Genomic DNA, 16,694 nt, shown 5'->3' with positions numbered 1-16,694 from the left:
ACTTAGTAATAATCCCTCAGTGCTGTAAAAGTGCATTCTTCAACGTCATTTTTATTCCTTGAAACAAATGAAGTACACGGTAGCATTAGTCCTCTAATTTACAGAGGAAAAAACTGAGGTTCAGGAGAGGTAACGTTGTTTTGTTCGTAAAAGTTACTCTGCAGGTAAGTAGCGGGCAAAGAGCTGGGACACCAATCCAGGTGTTTTTTTTCTCCTTGTGAAGTATCTCCATAAAATTTAGCTCCTGCTTCAGGGACTATTGCATTTTATGTTTCCTTTGTCTGGAAAGCCCCTCCCCCAGACACTTACATAGGCTCAGTTCCCCAATCTTTCTTTTTTTGTTTTTTACCTATCTACTCATAATGGTTAAGTTCCTCAATCTTTCAATGCTGCTTCCTCACAGAAGTAGTCCCTGAACCCTCCATATTAGATCCCCACCTCCTGGCTCCCTAACCACCTCCTACTCTCTTTTTCTCCGTAAGACAGTAACATTCCATATATTACATAATCACTTGTTCATTTGTTTACCAGCGTACCTACCATTAGAATTTGATGTATGTTCCTAAGAACAGATATTTTTGTCTCTTTGATTTTCAGCTGTATCCTTAGCAACTAGAAGTGCTTGACATATAGGTGCCCCGTAAATATTTTTGAATGAATGGATGAAATGATTCCCCCCCCCCCCATTGAAATGCCATTATAATTTCAGGGAGCTCTGTTCAGGTGATTGGAACTTTGATTTCACTGTTTCACCCCCTTACCACTTAGTACAGATGAAATATGAGCCTTGAATGGTCCTGTGTTCTACGAATGAAATAGAGCTTTTGTGTGGTTACAAGAATTCTTTTTTATTTTTTAATGTAAATTTACAAATAAGGATTTTTCTTAAGTTGGTAATGGGTTGCATGAAATAGAGAACTGAGACACTGCACATTACAGCATTTGTATGTTGCTTAAGACAGACTTTCCTGACCTCTTGCTTTGTGTCATTTTGCGTAGTGACACAGTTGGGACAAATCCAACTTTCAACTTCGAGCCTAGCTTTTTTAGGTCATTGTCTGCCTTAGCTGTGAACCAAGGAATACCTTGGAAATTCTCTTGCAGTTATTAGGAGAACAGTAACCAGAAACGTATCACACGTAGAAGTTATGTAGATATAGTTTGATAATTTATAGCATCTGATAAAAGTGCTTGCTCTCTACTTAAAGATCTGCTGTGACAGCTGCCCTTTTCATGACATAGCCCACAGTTGATCCTTTCTGTAAGATACCTGGCTGATTAGGAAAACTCTCTGGCAACTGCTTCTGTATTTACCAGGTAAATTTGGGTACCTTCTGGAGTGAGGTATTCACGGCCTGCCATGCAAATTACTACAACCTACTAAACAACACCCAACCCATAATGGGACATTCTGTAAATATGTAGTGAAGTTAATGTTTCCTAACCCTTGGGCTAGTTCTGTGGACCAGCTTGTTATAATTGTTCCCTTAGCCTCATATAATCTTCTGTAATTGTCCCCTTATCTTCATTATGTAGAAATCGTGTCATTTAGTCATAAATTCTATAAAGATGTATGTATTAAAACATCTGTAAGATGTAGTCTGCCCTTAAGAGCCTAGAATCTGGCTGGGCTTTGCAGATATACACAAAAAGCTAGAGGATGATGCTGACAACATAAAAATGGCTTTTATTGAGTGCTCATTCTGCACCAGCTACTTTGTATGAATTACCTTATCTAATCCTCATAAAAACCCTATGAGCAAGGGTGCTGAACTCCCCATTTATATAGCGGAGAAAATCGAAGCTTAGAGTAATGATTCACTTAAGATCACACTGCCAGTAAATGAACTCCAGCCTGTTTGATGTTAATATTCTAAATGTTCTGTATATTGTCATGAGAATGTGTAGTTAGAAAGTATCATGCAGAGTATGAGGATGCTAGAGAAGGAAGGAGAGAGCACTGTGAACTGGAATAGTATAAACAGCATTTGGGAAGGTAAAGTGGACTTGGAAAAATGGGCGGGATTTGGAAGTCTGATTTTGTGATTGTGTGTCAGGTGGCAGGACAGAGTGGTGTGGAGTGTTCTAAGTGAAGGAAGCAGTTGCATGTAATGTGTGCGTGAGAGTACATCTGGTGTGAGGCCCAGTAGAAAGGAAACTTTGAGAAGAATGTTTTCTCATTTTTCCCAATTTTGAAGATTTCATTTCTAGTGACAGAAAATTTGAAAATGAAGGTTTGACAGTACTAAGGGGAAGAATTATTGGAGGAGGTGAGACAGGCCAGTAGAGAACAGAAATGAGAACAGACAAGGCTTGAGGATGAAAAAGGAAGGACAAGCTTTAAAGAACGGGAGGTAATTGAAAGAATTGCAGCATCCTCGACTGTTTTAAAGACCCCAAGTTACTAACAGTAAATTCTGTTATAGTTTATATAGAGGCCATCGTTTTAGACCCTTTTTCAGTTTACTTTGAGTAGACAAGTACTAAGAAAATAAAGAACTTGGGACTAAAATGGAGTTAGTTTTTCTTCCTATTTCAGGAAATCCTGGATGAAATTTGTTAAAGTGGGTCCAAGTGCCTGTATGTCTGCTTTTCTTCGCTTTGAAGTAAAATCATTAGAATTTTTCCTTGTTTCATACTTGACTGTCCATTTTATTATGGTAAAATATTCTCAATTCAAAATATAACTGAAATGCTTTGACCAGAGAGAATTTATAACCAGATACCTCTTTAGGAGCTTTTGTTAGTGAACTATCAGTCTAGGTCCAATCAGATAAAATACTGCAATAGAGAAATCATCATCACAGCTGGTGTCTATGTTGTAGCTATTCTTGGCTGAGAGAACAAGGTCTTACTGATAAAACTCTGCTCAATCCCAGAGATTTCTAGTGAGAATTTGCATATGCCTCATCCTTCCTTGGAAGAGCAAATTATAAACCTCACTGGTTCTAAAATTCACTTGAGAAAGCATTAAAATTTTTAAATTGAAAGCACACATGATAATTCTTAGGAAATCTTTTTTTTTATTTCAGCTTATTGTAGGGGTATGAAAGTTTAGGTTATGTGTATTGCCTATGCCCCACCCCCAAGTCAGAGCTTCAAGCGTGTCCATTCCCCAGACGGTGTGCATCGCACTCATTATGTAGGTATATACCCATCCCCTCCCCACCCACATCTGCCCGACACCCAATTGGTGTTATTCCCAAATGTGCACTTAGGTGATGATCAGGGAAACCAATTTGCTGGTGAGTACATGTGGTGCTTATTTTTCCATTCTTGGGATACTTCACTTAGTAGAATGGGTTCCAACTCTATCCAGGAGAACATAAGAGATTCTATATCACTGTTATTTCTTATAGCTGAGTAATACTCCATGGTATACATATACCACATTTTACAAATCCACATCGGGCATTTGGGTTGTTTCCACATCTTTGCGATTGTGAATTATGCTGCTATAAACATTCAGCTGCAGATGTCTTTTTTATAGAATGTCTTTTGTTCTTTTGGGTAGATGCCCAATAATGGGATTGCTGGATCAAATGGTAGGTCTACTTGTATCTGTTTAAGGTATCTCCATATTGCTTTCCACAGGGGTTGCACTAGATTGCAGTCCCACCAACCGTGTATGAATGTTCCTGTCTCTCCGCATCCATGCCAACATGTATTGTTTTGGGACTTTTTGATAAAGGCCATTCTCACTGGAGTTAAGTGATATCTCATTGTGGTTTTGATTTGCACTTCCCTGAAGATTAGAGATGTTTAGCATTTTTTCATGTTTGTTGGCCATTCTTCTATCTTCTTTTGAAAAATTTCTATTCATATCCTTTGCCCACTTTTTGATAGGGTTGTTTGATTTTTTCTTGCTGATTTTCCTGAGTTCTAAATAGATTCTTGTTATCAGTCCTTTATCTGATGTGTAGTATGCGAAGATTTTTTTCCCATTCTGTAGGTTGTTTGTTTATTCTCGTGACTGTTTCTTTGGCTGTGCAGAAGCTTTTTAATTTAATCAGGTCCCATTTTATTTATTTTTGTTGTTGCTGTGATTGCCTTTGGGGTCTTCCTCATAAATTCTTTGCCTAGGCCAATGTCTGTAAGAGTCTTTCCCACATTTTCTTCTAGAATTCTAATAGTTTCACACCTAAGGTTTAAGTCTGTTATCCACTGTGATTTGATTTTTGTGAGAGGTGAAAGGTGTGGGTCCTGTTTCAATCTTCTACATGCGGCTATCCAGTTTTCCCAGCACCATTTATTGAATAAGGATTCTTTTCCCCAACTTCTAAGGCCTTTCTATTGTAGTTCAAAGTGCTCAGCACCCCAAATTGCCTTGCTTTTGGGGGTGTTTTTTTCTGAGACCCAACAGTATGTACAGCAAATATGCATACAGATGCTCCCTAGCTTACAATGCGGTTACCTCCCAATAAGCCCATTGCAGGTCAAAAATACCATAAGTAAAAAATGCATTTAATACCCCCAAAACACATTGTAAAGTGGAGATATCATAAGTGGAGCTGTTGTAAGTTGGGGACCATCAGTACTTTTTACTTCCCAAATTTCAGTAATTTAAAGCTCACACAAACCTTTTGTCTTAAACGGACACCCTTCCAGCTGTTGCGTAATTTATAAAAGCATTTTTTTTTTTTGCAATCCTGTCTCCTTGGTTTTCCAATGTCCCTCAATACTTTCACTAGTCACTCTGTTAAACCCAGCCTTTTCTTGAAGTAGGCATTTTTCCTGACTGTTTCTTTTTTTTCACGATGTTTTTTCTCTTTGCTCTTATAATCCTGTAAAAATTTTATCATTAGTCCACTATTGAGCAAGCAATTAAGAACCTTTCAAAATGCATATTTGACTACTGTTCTTGGTAAGCATTGTAGTCCGACATTCCCCATCTTTTTGTAAAGCTCTGCAATTGTGTTTATTGAAAACATTCAAAGCTCTTTGCACCAGCCAGTTTTTCATCATCATTGTTTGCTATGTGCATCCACTTGAAAACTTTCATATAATTTCCTTTGAAAGAACAAGGGTTGCAGTTTTAGTGGATTGCAACTTCTTTGTTTCAGGATCTAATGATGTGTAAAAATATTGTCAGAAAAGGCTGTTGTGGCTTAATGCATTTGGGACAGTTAAAAAAAATAAAAACACTGATACCCTTTATTTATGTGAGAACAGCATGAAGAAAATGTTTTACCTAATTTTTCGAACACTTTGTGTGAAATAGATTTCTTTTGTTAGGCATCAAGTCATTTTCAAATCTGATTTTAAGTATCCCTTTTTTATTTCTTTTCACTTTCTTACATTGAAAAACTGAGCAATTGTACTGTTGGTTTATTTTTACAAACTCTGTCCTCACATTGGGATAGGAATGCCGCTTTTAACATAAGAATATTACAAAGTTTAATTAGTTGAATATACACTTGGGATTTAGCTAATTGTCATAATCATATTTTTCAGATATAAAAAATGAAATAGAATATCTTTTTATTTGGGTCTGCTTTTCTTGGACTGAAAAAAAAAATACAAATTATAGGCCCTGAAATAGACTGTAAATTAACTCGAACTTTTTAATGTTATTTCCCTAAGTCCAAATGTGTGTTAAGTTGTTCCTTGGCTTGTTTAAATGATAAAAAATCGTGTTTAAATTAATTTAAATGCAAGCCTTAATCTTTAGTCAACTTCTAATATGTGCAGCAGGTGGAAATGTTAACAGTAAATTGAAAAATTAGATAAATAAGGTTAGCCTTTTGCAGTTTTGTTGTCTGATATTTGTTTGATATGAAATAGGGATTAAACACGTTGGCTTATATGGCCTAAAATTTTGAAGAGGAGTAGTAGAAGGGGAAAGAAATGGATTCATTTTAACTCTAGATGGCAGTTAAACACAACTAACAAAGATTAACTTTTTTGAAATACAGAAACACAAAAATAGGAAAACATACATATACACACATTCTGTTTTACTATCCAGTTAATTATATTCTCAAAATGATGTCTGGGATTGATACTACTAAACAAACATGTATAAAATGTAGTTATACACAAGTGAAATAAATAGTGGAGGCCTGTAATTGCAAGATCTTTTTCAGCTGGTAATATGGCATACACCCATGCAATGGTTTATATTGCTTGTATTTTATTTTGTCACTTTTACTAACATTTAGTTCAGTGCAATTTCATTTTATGTACAATTATTTACCAATATCAATTCAAACCATATGCCATTGGGAAAACTATTAAACAGTTAATGTTTTGAAATGTTTAAATAGAAGCAAAGCCTATTTTCATGAAGAAGTATGTCTCGTAAAAGTCCACTCAAATCTGGCATAGGTATCCATCCATGTAGATTTGAGATTGCATTTTACTTTCCTTTGCATTTAAAACTATATTTTTACATATATGTATTTAATTCATCATGTTAGCTTGTTGCTTTCTGGGGTACTAAAATTATGTTTCTGATGATATTTATAAGGGAAAGGACAAGCTTGTCAGATCATACTTTGTTTCCATCCTGTGGTCACAGCTGCATGAATCTACTGTCATTTCTGTAAACTTGTAGAGTGTTGCTGACTCTTGTTTATGATTATAGTACATTGGCATGGTATCTAGCAAATAGTATAAAAATAACTTAAAGTAGACCTAAAGAGTCTCATCTGACCTGTCAGATGGCTTAGAAAGGGAAAGGATGTGACATATATATATATATATATATATTTTTTTTTTTTTGTAGAGATGAGGTCTCACTATGTTGCCCAAGCTGGTCTTGAACTCCTGGCCTCTAGGGCTCCTCCTGCCTCAGCCTCCCTAAATTCTAGGATTACAGGTGTGAGCCATGGCACCCAGCTGTGGGATGTGATATTTATTTATTTTGGAGCAAGACTCTCCCTCTGTCACCCCTCCTACAGTACAATGGCATCATTATACGTCACTGCAACCTCAAATTCCTGGGCTCAAGTGGTCCTCCTACCTCAGCCTCCTAAATCACTGGGATTACAGTCAAGTAGCCGGGACTACAGGCATGTGCCACCAATCCTGGCTAATTTTTTCTATTGGAGGTAGACACGGGGTCTTGCTCTTGCTCAGGCTGGTCTTGAACTCCTGAACTTAAGCAATCCTCCTGCCTCTGCCTCCCAGAGTGCTAGGATTACAGGCGCGAGCCACTGAGCCAGCCTAGGTTGTGATATCTTTTTAAAAATTTTTATTGCAGATTTTATATGAAATAACTAAATCCTTTTGAGAGGATTTATTTGAATTGGTTCTCATTTCCTATATTTAGCAATGTATGCCCTGTGTTTCTTTCTAAATAGTGGATTATATCACATAGACAGCAGCTTATGCCTGGGGCAAAGGGCCTTGATGCCTGCTCTAGTAAGCCTTATGAAATTGTTGTAAGGAATGCTGCTGTTGGGCACAAAGGTGTGGAGGTGCAGGTCAGCTTACTGGAATGTAGTACCTCATGGGACACCTCAGGTCTTGGAATCATCATTTGCCTTTGGGGTTGGTTGTAGAATAAATGTTCAGTCGAGTCTCCAACAGATGTGATGGTGTTAAATAGAGTGCCTGTGCCTTTAGAATTATTTCCCCAAACTCCTAATAGCAGGTATTGGTTCCTAATATGTTCTTGACAAAATGCCTTTGAATGTATTAAGTTGGCAAAAGGGTAAATGCTTTGTTTCTTTTCTTTTTAAACCAACATAAAACAGTCCTATGTTACTCAAAAACTGAAGTAAAAGAATTTATCCATTTATTATAGACAAGTTTCTACTAGGATTTTATAACACTAAATAGAACTTCTGCTAACCTCCAAGATTGGTGCCTTGAGAGAATAAAAGGTGCCAGAGTAGCTTCTTTTTTCAGGTTAAGACAGAGACCTGAAATTTCATGTGAAATAATCTTATTTTTTAGTATTAGCAACTAATTCAAATAAAAAACTACAAAGCAAAAAAAAAAATTCAAACATCCCAGAAGACTGTTTGAACCTTTAATGTATAGGACCATCATTTTTAAACTAATTTTTAAAATAATATATATTACAAATTTGAAGACATAAAATCTTTGAATTATGATTGTAATCCAGTGATACTTCTTTGAAGTTACACTTACACTTTAGTTTAATCTTAAAATCAGATTTTGGACTCTTTCTAAAAGTCTTCAATTTCATATCCACCATCAGTGTTTTCAGTGATATCTACGGATACCTGATCCTGTCCTTTGCATTTTGATTCTTCCTTATTTCATTCTCAAAGAATAAGTTTTGGGATTACCTTGCTATAGGTATTGTGTGCTACCTACCTGGGTCCAAAAATCAAAATACTGATGAAATGTGTGACAGCTTTATCTTTAGTTTTCTTTCTTCTACATTTTTTCCCTTTTAGGTGTTCTCTACTATTATAGTGATTTTTTAAAAAACATAATCAGGGCATGTAACTCCCCTCCTTAAACCTTGTGGTGGCTTTCCATTGCCCATTTCAAGAACTTTTCACTTGGGGTTCCCTTTGCTTGGCACATTTTCAACAGAGCTTTAGGTGTTTTTCACAGGTCACTCCCTGAGAGTGGTCTTTCCTGCCCACCCTGTCCCAAATCACTTTCTCTATCATATTCTGTCTTCTTACCTTACTTTGTTATTTTTTTCCCCAATAATAGTTAGCTTTATTCATAAGTCTTTGCTTTGTCTTTCCTCCCACAGGCATGTACATTTCATGAGGGCAGGAACCTTGTCCATCTACCTGACTGCTGTATCCTCAATACCTAGAGCAGGGCCTACCCCTATTCTACTTATCAGAATTGCAAAGTAAATGAATAAATAAAGTCCAGGTAGCTACTCTGACATTCAGTGGTAGAGGAAGGATCTGAAGTTTGGAAAGGGCAATAGAAGCAAGCTACAAAGACATTACAGGTTACGATGCAGGTAGCTGAATGCTGTATATTTGACAGATTTGCTCATTATGTGACCCATCACCCACTAGCTTTTTTTTAATTTTAGAGATTTGACTTTATATATTTTATGGTAGAATTTAAAAATGATATGTTAAACATACTTCGTAGAACTACATTCACATAGATGACTTACTAAATTCATAAAGTGTGATTTTTTTTTTCATGTGGACTACTGTAAACGGAATTTATTAGAAAGTTATCCTTTTTGAATCAACAATCTAATGTTAACATTTGAAGGTCACAATAAAATGCTAGGGATGTGTTTTAAATGATATCAATCAATGACAGACTGCATATACAATGGTGGTTCCGTAAGATTATAATACCATATTTTTACTGTACCTTTTCTATGTTTAGATATGTTAAGATATACAAATACCATTACCATTGTATTACAGTTGCCTACAGTATTCAGTATAGTCGCATGCTGTACAGGTTCCTAGCCTAGGAACAATAGGCTGTACCATATAGCCTAGGTGTGTAATACAGTCTGTACCATCTAGGTTTGTGTAAGTACACCCTGTGATGTTTGCACAAGGACAAAATCACCTACAGATGCATTTCTCAGGAGGTATCCATATCATTAAATGATGTATAACTGTACTTTGAATTATTATCTGATAACTAAGGATTCAGAAAAATAAGATTAAATAATTATTAGTATGGTCTTTGCTTTGCTTTGTATATCCTTAGTTAGTGGTAAGTTCTTTGTAGAGAAAGAATTCACAGTACATGCAGCATAGAAAATGTTATATAGTTAAAGGATTTCAGTATTGTTGAAAGATTCTCTTGAGTATTTTTATTTGTTTTGCATGTGAACTTTTTATCCATTAGTGTGAGACATGTTTTCTAAAAAAGATGATTTAAGAGTGTGACCAGAGAACATTCATTTATTTCATGTGCCCAAAATATTATTTATTTCCCAAAGCTATATAATTTTATGGTTCAAATTAATTTCTGACAGCTGTGAATGCTTCTGAATTCCTTTTAAGTTCACCATTGTTTTCTCATTGATAGTTTTGATATAGTCTGTTGAGAGTACTTATGTGATTTAATGGAAAGGTCTGTGAAAAAAATTAGTTTATAAAAATTTACTTCTCTGCCAACTTTGCTCTATGTGGATATATCCATATAAAATTTCTACTTGATTGGGTAAGGATAGAGCATGTACAGAAAAATAAATATAAAAGTAATAAACTTACCTTCCTATCCCAGACATAATAGAAATAACCCGGTTTATGCTGTAAATAGACCTAAGAAGTTTAACCTTTACAATTGAAATGTGTTGGAACCTGGCACTCATATTTGTTAGAGAGGCTGCATGTCCAAATGGACATATTGCCGAAAGACAACCTGTGGATTCTAGCTCTTGACTTGCTACTTAAGAACTCAGTTTCATCACTGGTAAGAAAGGGAAAATACTACCTTCTTTCAAGATACTTATGAGGGCCAAATGAGATAATGCATATGAAAGTGCTTTTAGAGTCTAAAGACACTATAAAATGTAAGGTGTCTATTTTAGAGTGGCATTAACAGTAGAGTAGATCTATTTTATTAGACTATATCACACATAGTCTTATTACTAAGATGGTATAAAAACCTTATTATAAATTATTTAACTTAGAACGTTGATCTATCTCATGGACTCGGTTTTCCTTGGTAGCAAGACTCTGGTGTATTGTAGTCCTAATTATTCTGTGAATTTCCAGTCCATATCTTTTGAAAGATAATATTTTCTCTCATCCTTGTAATAACATTAGTTGAAAAGACTGATAATACATTCTAAAGCATATTTAGCATGTGAATAAAGGTATTTATGCATTTATTTAACATGCAAATAAAGGTGAATTGTTGATAGTAAATCTTACAGTAGTATCCTTAACTTTACATTTTTTTATTGGACTTTGTGAACATTAGTCTTTCCCATGTCTTTTAGACTACAAATTACTGAGTATTCATTTTTTTATCCTAGAACTTACAAAACTGAATTCTTAAAAATCACTGATAAGTAAATAATCTAAACTTAATTTAAAACATTTTTAAGCTCATAGAACAAAGTTTCCCAGGAGAGTAGAATTAACAAATCTATTGGATTTGGAGGTATTTCTTGACAGCACAAAATTATAATACTATTTAATCTCCAGATATATGAAACAGATTCCATTGCTTTTGACTTACTATTTAAAAGAGAGCTGTAATATTTGTATTTAAAATTTGCAGTTATTTTTATGGACACTTTTAAGTAAAGTGAGCCTTATCTAAAGCTATACAAGAAAATTCGGATCTATGTCTGAGGAGCGATATGTTTTCAAGGAATATATATGAGAAAACTGTACTGACTCAAACTAATAGTTTATTTTATAGTCTTTCTTTGACAATAACATCAATGATATACTTGCAGCTTCAATGGCTCTCATCTTCAGGCAAAGTAAAGTCCAAACTCTTTAGGTTGATATTCAAGGTCTTCTGTGGTATACACCTCATCTTATTTTTCTAAGTTCTTCTCATTTATTAAGGTGAAAATTTTGTTTATGCAAGGCTTTCTCCAGCATTCACATAAACAGAATGTCCTTTATTGCCTATTTGGTCACTCAATATTTATCTATCTTTTAAGGTTCAGCTGAAGTCTCATATCCTTTTTGAAGCTTTTCTTCTGAAATTCCATGGTACTTATTTATGTTAAAAATACTAATCGATTTGGGACCTAACAATAAACAGTCATGTATTGTTATTTATCTTTTCAGATCTGTATATATATATTGTGTGTATATGTTTGTATAGAGACTATATGTTACATTGTTTCTGTCTTCTACAGGTCTTAGAATATGTACAGACAGGCATATAAAATGTGTTCATTAATTGTTAAAATGGTTGTGATAGTTACCTTCTTTAGTATTGTACTTCTTTTTTTTTAATGTTTTTTTTTTTTTATTTCAGCATATTGTGGGGGTACAAAAGTTTAGGTTACACATATTGCCCTTGCTCCCCACCAAATCAGAGCTTCAAGCGTGTCCATCTCCTAGATGGTGCGCATCGCACTCATTATGTATGTATACACCTAAGTATTGTACTTCTGGGTTGGAAGGCTGGCTTAACATTTGAAGATGGGCCGACCCCAGTCCCCTCCTAGAAACTAGGGCATAGACTTGCTTAGCACAAGAGTACTCTCTCTGCAAAACAATACTCTAATTTTGGAAAAACTCTGACAAAACAAAAGTGTTTAAAAGATAATTTAGGAAAATGAACAATATTTAGTGATTGGTTTCTTTATATAGCTCTCAGTTATTGAAAGCCCTCACCTCACATAGTCATAATTGAGAGACCATCTTCTTGTCAGCTTATAATGTTAAAGGGACACCACCCACCAGGGCTTTTTTGCTGTGTTGGCCATTTTATCTTTTAGTGCTGGTTTCTCCTTACAGGGTCAGATGAATCTCATGTTCTCATTTGTCACCTGTCACTTTTAGCTTCTCAGAGATAATTCCCGCTTAGCACAATGAAGAACAGACTTGGGATAAGTTGTCACAGCAAGAGCACAAGAACCAAGTAATTCATCTTACTAGTAAAAGTTAGAGGTTAACTAGTCAGAAACATTTTCAAGGAGAAAGTCATCATCTGAGCAGTGAATAGGAGTGAAGGGGAGGGCATTCTTAGGAATGCTTAGGGGTGCAACAGGGGTAAATTCTTAGGGGTGTGATAGGGGTAAATGTCTGAGTGTAGGAATGAAGCAGAGAGTTTGTGAATCAGTGCATAGATTGGACTTAGCTTGAACAGGGGTGTGAGTTGAAGAGGAAATATAAAGTCAGATAAATGGTAGTAGTAAAGGGAAGAATGGTATCTTTAAAGACAAGAGTTGACATTTGCAGGAAGAGAGAACTATTAAATGTTCTAAGGAAGATTGACAAATTAAATTAGTTGATTTTTAAGGGAGATTAAATTAACAGAACTTTGTAGTTACATTCTCTAAAAATGTTTTCCAAATATTAATACATCCATTAGACATATTGGCTTTTGTCCCTTTTGCTCCATATCTCATGTGGCTTGCACATAGCCTGTGTGATGCAAAATTAGCAATGTGCTTTGATTTCTTCAGATTCTCTGCCAGAGTGTTTTTTTGAAGACATACTGGTTATTCCTCAATAGCAGATACAACCTCGTCTTTTTAATTTGTTTCTATACCTGTATAATGTGGATGTGAATATAGTTTTCTGACTTCATTTGGACTTTGTCAACAAAGAAACGTAATCTTAATAGTGTAAGCATAATAATATAGTGTTCCCTCTGCTAATTCTAGCTCAGTAATAGGGCTTATACTGATTCCTTAAGCTTTTCCCTAAACAAACACATTTATGACTCCTACTTAGGCTATCATTAAATCATGTTTGTGGAACATTACCTGGAAAAACATACCTACACAAGTATTGACTTTCATTTGGAAAATGAAAATAGTAAGAATATGGCTGTAAATAGAAAATAGTTTTCACTCTTTCATATAAATAATTTTAGAAGAATAACCTGTTCACTGAATATAAAATTCTGAGTTGACAGGGTTTTTTTCTTTAAACACTTTAAATGTCACTGTTGCCTTCTGGCTTGCATGGTTTATGAGAAGAGTCTCCTGTACTTCTTATCTTCTTTCCTTTTGGGTAATATATTTTTTAAAATCTCTCTGGTTGCCTTCAAGATTTTTTGTCTTTGATTTCCAGCAGTTTGAATATGATATGCCTAGGTGTGATTTTTGGTGAGGGGAAGGGAGTCATCCTGCTTGGTGTTCTCTAATCTGCTTGGATCTGTGGTTTGGTGTCACTAATATTGGAAAATCTAGATCATTATTTCCTCAAGTATTTCTTCCACCTCTTTATCTTTCTTCTTCATTTATACAATATGTACATCAGTTGATACTGTTCCACAGCACTTGGATTCTCTATACTGTATTTGTTCATTCTTTTCCTCTTTGCATTTGGAGTTATATATATTGACCTGTCTTCAAGTTTGCTGATTTTTTTTTGAGACTAAGTCCTGCTCTGTCACCTGGGCTAGAGTGCAGTGGTATCATCATAGCTCACTGCAACCTCAAACTGCTGGACTCAAGCACTTCTCCTGCCTCAGCCTCCCAAGTAGCTGGGACTACAGATGCACACCACCACACCCAGCTAAGTTTTCTTTTTCTTTTTCTTTTTTTAGTAGAGATGGGGTTTCACGCTTGCTCAGACTGGTCTTGAACTCCTGAGCTCAAGCAGTCCTCCTGCCTCAGCCTCCCAGAGTGCTAGGATCACAAGCATGAACCACCTTGTCCAGCCTCACGTTAGCTATTTTTAAATGGCCAATTTGGAAACATCGTCAGGATTCATGAGTCATGAAAATGTTAAATATTGGAATATATTTTAAAATTTATTGTTTAAACACTAAGAGTTATAAGAAAAATAATCATAACTTATTTAAACTAATTATTTCTTCCATCAATCAATACAGTTTTGGCATAGAAAACAGATCTTATTTATACAGTGAGATACTCTCCCTAGATAAAACAGGGAATGCCTCTAATTTATGTCTACTTCTTCATAATGCAATAATGAGTGGTTAATGAGACCAAGTAAATCTAGGGTGAGGGATAATGGTTACAAGGATAGTGATCTACTGAAAAGTAATAAGAGATACAGGAGACAAAAACTGGCTGAGGAGAAAGGAATTACCACTATTTCTATTGGTTTATAGGGTTGTGGGGTAGAGATAGAACATTGCTGCTAGTAATGGAAGCATCATCATTTTCATAGCACTGTGCAGTATTCTATACTCAGTGGTTGACATTAACAAATATTATGAAGCCTTCTGTTTCACTTTTTTGAAATTATGGAACTGTTTTCTTTAAAAAAAAAAACTTTCTTGGAATGCACTGAGAGATTTAAACAAATAGAAGAGAAATAGTCAAGTTTTGGGGCATCATGTATTATTTGTCCATATTCTGCTTCTGCCACTTTTGTTTCTGAACAGTAGGATATATTGGTTGCTTTCACTGTCCACCTTCATTCTCACCTACCTCTCTGGGATCTAATTTGACTTAGTGAGCTTCCTCAATAGTGATGGAAATTTCTCAGCATTACTGTTTAATTGGGCAAGCTAAGATAGTTGACTTTTTGTTTCATGATTGACATGAGGGCTGCCAAGCAATTACATAAAGCAAGATTACAAGATATTTATAATGGCTAAAATTAATTGCTTATTATGTACTATCCTAAGATCTTTGCATGCATCATCCCATTTATTCCTCACTGCAGTCCTACGCAGTAAACATTAATTTCTGTATTTCACAGATGAAGAAAATTGTGCTTAGGAAGGTGAAGTAACTTGGCCCAAATCACTGTCAATAGCAGGACTGATTGGTACCCTTGGCTGTTTGACCCTGTAGTCCTTATTCTTGAACAGTATTTCCTCTATGGGAAAATGCTAAGTTCCAGTAACTAATTTAATATAGAACAAATAGAATTTTGTGAGGGAATTTTATAATAGAGAATGTGGTTACAGGTCTTACTTGCTCACACTGGTGCATAATTGTCTTTTATACTCTAATCCCTAAAAACCACCTCTATTATAGTGTCAGCTGAATATTTTTTAATAAATTGAAGAACTAATTTTACGACTAAATTGTAATATTTGCCTCATCTGACTTGAAATGCCTCTGCCAACAACTCTACATTCTATAGAGTATAACTAACATGTGGTCTGTATTAGACATTCAGAAAATGCTTACGGAATGGATTCTAACATAATGCTACAGATGTCTCTAATTTAGAATGTTCTCCTAAGCTTTGCAAGACCCATTGGATATTGCCACAAAACCTGACTTCACACCTTGCAAATGTAGGGTGTGGGGAAGTGAAAACAGTTTATAGAGCAGTAACTACAAAAGATTTCAAATTACTATAGATCAGATAAAGTTAATTTCTTTTTCAATGTTTGAGCAACATAATTGTTACATTGAGATAAACTACTGCTCTAATTATCTTCCCTGCCAAACTTTACTTCATAATCTCAAAAGCCAGTTTTAACTTGCTGGTAATCAACCTCTGGTTCTCATCCTTTACTGTCTTTATTTGATTTCACCAATATAGGCAGAAATATAAAGTGAGTGTCTTTAATCCTGTCTCCGAATCCAGGCATGGTTAGCAGTGACTTGTTTCTAAATCTTGAAGTTCTATAATTAGCTGTTTAAAAATGGATCAGTGGCTTTTTGCACTCTTATTTCTTTGTGGCATTCTTAGTAGCATAAATGAAGCTTCCTTGTCTTGGGTTATATCCTGGGCAGTAAAAGCCACGGAGTAGAAGATTGATTTGTTAATTATTTTGGACAGTCATAACTGGTGCTTAATAGAATCATCTTGGGTGGACTTAGAGGTAGGAGGAATGTGGAAATCCACTTTGCTCCATGCTGGTTGACTAGGATTTTTAATGATCGAAAACTGACACAAATATTTTTACTGCTGCCTTTGGTTGTTGGTTTACCAGCATGAGATGGTAAATTCAAAATTCTTACTGTATATCCCAGAGGCAACTGCTCACAGGATCCAGGCAGGTTAATTAAATGACTGATGATGGCCAGACATAAGGTGATAGGGAGAGGTGCAGACTGAACTGGAGAGCACATACCCCAGCTACAAGGGGCATTGCTGCTCCTCTTCAGGTTATTATTGCCACGGGGGACTCTGAACCTGCTGTCATAATACCACACAATTTTTTGAAAGGAGCTTGAAATCTGAATCTTA

The sequence above is a fragment of the Eulemur rufifrons genome, chromosome 7 (assembly GCF_041146395.1).
Source record: "Eulemur rufifrons isolate Redbay chromosome 7, OSU_ERuf_1, whole genome shotgun sequence".
Lineage (NCBI taxonomy): Eukaryota > Metazoa > Chordata > Mammalia > Primates > Lemuridae > Eulemur > Eulemur rufifrons.
Note: the sequence above shows the minus strand (reverse complement) of the source record.